This window comes from Nannospalax galili, unplaced genomic scaffold, assembly GCF_000622305.1.
Source record: "Nannospalax galili isolate Female #2095 unplaced genomic scaffold, S.galili_v1.0 scaffold1532, whole genome shotgun sequence".
NCBI classification, from domain to species: Eukaryota; Metazoa; Chordata; class Mammalia; order Rodentia; family Spalacidae; genus Nannospalax; species Nannospalax galili.
This window is the reverse complement of record NW_008330832.1, coordinates 1,294,327-1,299,325: the sequence shown is the minus strand read 5'-3', so window position 1 is coordinate 1,299,325 and position 4,999 is coordinate 1,294,327. Positions and strand designations below refer to the sequence as shown.

Here is a 4,999-nt window from a genome sequence, read left to right as displayed (position 1 = left end):
AGAGAGAGAGAGAGAGAGAGAGAGAGAGAGAGAGAGAGAGAGACAGGGTCTAATATAACCCAGGCTGGTCTTAAATATGCAGTCATGGATGACCTGGAACTTCCAGGTTACAGGTGTGCAACATCATGCCCAGTTTATGCAGTCCTGGGAATTGAAGCCAGGGCTTTATGTCTGCTAGAAAAGCACTTTACCAATTGAGCTACTACATTCCTAGCTCTGGTCAAAGGATTTTAAAATTATTTTATTTTTAATTATGCATATGCATGTGTATCTTTGTGTGAGTGTGTGCATGTGAATGCGGGTGTCTTTGGTTCAGAGGTGTTGGAGCCTCTGGAGCTGAAGTTACAGGGGACTGTGAGCCACCTAACGTGATTGATGGGACTGAACCTGGGTCCTCTGCAAGAGCAGCATATGTTCTTAATTATTGAGCCATCTCTTCAGCCCTAGTCAAAGAAATTTTTATAAAGGCCACAAGACAAATGAATGACAGAAAGGAAGGTTAAGAAACAAAAACTAAAACAAATACACAAAAGCAAGCAGCAGCAGCCCATCCATCATGTGGCCCACCCTCATGACCTCACTGATTCCTCACTGATTCCTAATTATTTCCCAAAGACCCCATCTCCAAATACCATCAACATATGGATTTGAGGTCCAGTAGTTAACATGTGAAATTTGAGGGCATATTCAAGTTGTTATTAATCACAAACTGAAATACGAAAGCTAAAGCTACTAGTAGCTCCTAGAAGAATACATAGGAATGTTTTCATAACCTTAGCAAAGGGAACCATTTCTTAAAACACAAAAGACACTACTCACAGAAGAAAATTTGACACACTAGACTGCATCAAAGTCAAAAGTTTCTGCTCAGGGCTGGAGAGATGGCTCAGCAGTTAAGAACACTGGTTATTCTTGCAGAAGACCCGGGTTCGAATCCCAGTACCCACATAGCAGCTAACAACTGTCCATAACTCCAGTCCCAGGGGATCCGACAGCCTCTTCTGACCTCCGCGGGCACTGCACAACACAGGTGCACTTACCTACATGCAGGCAATACACACATACACATAAAATAAAAATAATAGATAAAATTTTTTTCAAAAGTTAAAAAAAAAAGTTTCTGCTCCTTATGAGCTGAATGGGTGGAGCCAGGCATGTGGCACATGGCCAGAATCCCAGCCACAAGGGGGAAAAACGGTAAATCTGAGGTCAGTCTGGGCTGTCTAGCAAGAGCCTGTCTCAAAAAAAAACATTAACAGAAATGAAAAGTTGAGGGCTGTAGCTCAGTGGTGGGAGGGAGGAAGGGAGGGAAGGAAGGGAAGGAGGGAGGGAGGGAGGGAGGGAGGAAGGAAGGAAGGAAGGAAGGAAGGAAGGAAGGAAGGAAGGAAGGAAGGAAGGAAGGAAGGAAACTGAAAAGTTAACTTGTAGGCTGGCAGAAAATTTTATGTACACATACACACATACATTATACATCTCAATATGTCTCACAGTAAGAACTTGAATGAAGGGGCTGGGGAGATGGCTCAGTTGGTAAAGTGCTAATCATGTAAACATGAGGACCTGGGTTTGATTCCCAGCACCCATGTAAAAAGAAAATCCAGGTGCAGTAGTGCACTCTTGGGATATGGAGACAGGGAGATCTCCAGGGTTGTCTGGCCAGCCAGTCTAGCTGAATTGGTGAGCTCCAGGTTCAGTGAGAGACCCTGTCTCTGAAAAAAGTGGACAGGCTGGAGAGAGGGCTCAGTGGTTAAGAGCACTGGCTGCTCTTTCAGAGGACCTGGGCACCCACATGGCTACTAACAACCATCTATAACTCCAGTTTCATGGGATCCACACCCTCTTCTGGCATCCATGGGCATTACATGACACAGGTGCACTTACATACATGCAGGCAAAACACTCATACACATAAAATAAAAATAAATCAATCAAAAATTAAAATAAATAATAAGGTAGAGAGGCTAGAGAGATGGCTCAGCAGTTAAGAGCACTTGCTGCTCTTGTAGAGGACCCAGGTTTGGGTCCCAGCACCCACTTTGGGCCACTCACAACTCAAGATTCACAGGGATCTGATTCCCTCTTGTGGCCTCGGTGGTCACCTGTGTGTATGTGGTTCTCATACAGACACACAAACATACACAATTTTTTAAAAATTTTATTTATTATTTTATGTGTATGAGTGCATTGCCTGCATGTAGGTAAGTGCACCGTGTCGTGCAATGCCCATGGAGGTCAGAAGAGGCTGTCGGATTCCCTGGGACTGGAGTTACAGACAGTTGTTAGCTGCCATGTGGATGCTGGGATTCAAACCTGGGTCTTCTGCAAGAGCAACCAGTGTTCTTAACTGCTGAGCCATCTCTCCAGTCCCACAAATAAATTTTTAAAAATTAAAAAAAATAAGGCAGAAAGCTGGGCGTGGTGGTGCACGCCTGTAATCCCTGCAAAGGCAGGTGGATCTCTGTGAGTTCAAGGCCACCCTGGTCTACAAAATGAGTTCCAGGCCAGCTGGGGCTACAGGGAGAACCTGTCTTAAAATAAACAAATAAATAAATAAATAAATGGCAGAGAGCAATACCCAACATCAACCTCTGGCCCCCACATGCATGTACACATGTACACACACACACACACACAATCCTCCTGCCTCAGCCTTTTAGTGTTGAGACAGCCTGTTAGCCATCCCTCTGGATTTACAATTTTATTGCTCTTGGGTAGAATTCTAGAGGTAAGCTGGGCATGTGGACACATGCCTATAATTACATTATTCAGGATGCTGAGGCAGGTGGAAAGTTGTGAATTCAAGGCTAGTCTGACTTAAATGGTGAGTTCCAGGCCAGCCTGGGTGACATAGCAAGACCTTGTCTCAAAAAACAAGCAAACAAAAAATTCTAGCTGGTCATGGTGGAGCATGCCTATAATCCTAGCACTGGGGAGGTAGAGGCAGGAGAATCAGGAGTTCAAGGTTACCTGGGCTACGCAGAGAGTTAGAGGTCAACCTGGGGGGCTATATCAGAACCTGTCTCAAAGCAAAAAATTCTAGAGGTAGAATTTCTGGACTCTGTGTGTGTGTGTGTGTGTGTGTGTGTGTGTGTGTGTGTGCGTGCGTGTGTGTGTGTGTGTGTGTGTACGCATGATGTGTGGGTGAAGGTGTACCACAGTGTACTCGGGGGTCAGAGGACAATTCTGTGGTCATTCTCTTCTTCCACCGTTCCATGGCTTCCAGGACATGAACTCAGGTCATCAGGTTTGCATGGAAAACACCTTTCCCCACTAAGCCATCTTGCCAGCATAAATTTCTGGGTCTTATAAGGAATTGTTTGTCCCTTTCAGAAACTGGCAAACTATCCTGATAAGGTATTTGTGTCATTTTACATTCTGATCAGTGATTTATAAGGATTTCAGTTGCTGGAATCTTGGTGTTCAGTCCTTACTTTTAGCAATTGTGGTGGTGGTGGTATGTAGAGTGTGTATGGTTGTAGTATATAGTATGTGTGGTATATGTGAAATGTGCAGTGTGTATGGTTGTAGTATATAATATGTGTGGTATATGTGAAATGTGCTTTATATGTGATATGTACTCTGTGTGTGTGTGTGTGTGTGTGTGTGTGTGTGTGTCTCTGATATTGAACTGCAACTCAGTCCTGCTTTCCTAATGACTGATGATGTTGACACTGAGCTTGTTTTTTAGACGCTTCTAAGCCATTCATGGTTTTTGGAATTTTTTGCTGAAGTACCTAATACTTTGCCCAACTTTAAATTGGGGTGCTGTGAGAACCTTAATAATCAGACTAGGTCCAGACCATCTGTAAAAATGGAACTTTGACCGACCTGCAGTGACCTACCTGCACAGGAGAGCAACCCTCTTTATCTGCAGTAACCAGCCAGGGAGAGAAACCTGCGTGGGCTAGACTTGCAGGAAACAGGGAGCTATCTCAGAGCCATATGGAAAGCTAAACATTAACTTCTGGAACAATTGGTACCAAACTCCAGAACCTGATTAATAACTGACAGCTTCCCTGATTTTTGTCCTGGTTCCAACTTAGGACCAATCAGAGAGCCAAATGTGCTCCCCTTAGAGATCCCAGAGCCAATCCCGTAACCAGAGATCCCAGAGCCAGTCCCCTGCTAACCAGAAGCCTAGCCTCCCCAGCAGTGGCCTCCAGGAGCCACCATCCCCTTGAGGGAGTTTCCTCCTCTCCATCTGCCTTTGAGCCTCTGTTAAGTGCCAGCTGCATTGAGGGTGGGTTCTGAGCAAACAGCCTTTGCTTTTCATACTTCTGCAAGTGTTCACTTACTTCAACATTTGTCATTCTCATTATTGAGCTATCAGAGTGCTCTGGAGCCAAGCATAGTGGCACACACCTTTAATCCCAGCACTGGAGGAGGCAGAGGCAGGCCAAACTCTGTGAGTTTGAGACTAGCCTAGTACACAGGGAGGCCAGCTGGGGCTACAGGGAGACCTTTTTTTTTTTTTCTTAAGTGTCTGGAGAGCCAGCTGGAGGGCTCAGTGGGTAAGTGGGTAAAGGCACTTGCCACTATGCCTGACAGCATAAATTCAATCCCCAAGTCCCATGTGGTGGAAGGAGACTTCCATAAGTTGTTCTCTGACCTCTACATGCACACTGTGACACATGTATACTCACTCCACACACAAACAAATAAAAGTGAATGCTTTTAAAAGAGTGCTTTGTCAGGCAGGAGGGCTCAGTGGGTAAGTGGGTAAAGGCACTTGCCACTATGCCTGACAGCATAAATTCAATCCCCAAGTCCCATGTGGTGGAAGGAGACTTCCATAAGTTGTTCTCTGACCTCTACATGCACACTGTGACACATGTATACTCACTCCACACACAAACAAATAAAAGTGAATGCTTTTAAAAGAGTGCTTTGTCAGGCAGGGTGGCACACACCTTTAATCCCAGTGCTTGGGAGGCAGAGGCAGGCGGATCTTTGTGAGTTCAAGGCCAGCCTGGTCTACATAGTGAGTTCCAGGTCAGCT

At 45.1% G+C, this 4,999-nt stretch overlaps 1 long non-coding RNA gene across 1 annotated transcript in view; it reads left to right on the top strand.

Annotated features, from left to right (window-relative positions):
* Positions 1-4,999, top strand: part of LOC108491770 — a 23,792-nt gene that overhangs the window by 12,602 nt on the left and 6,191 nt on the right. The gene's annotated exons all lie outside the window — the stretch shown is intronic.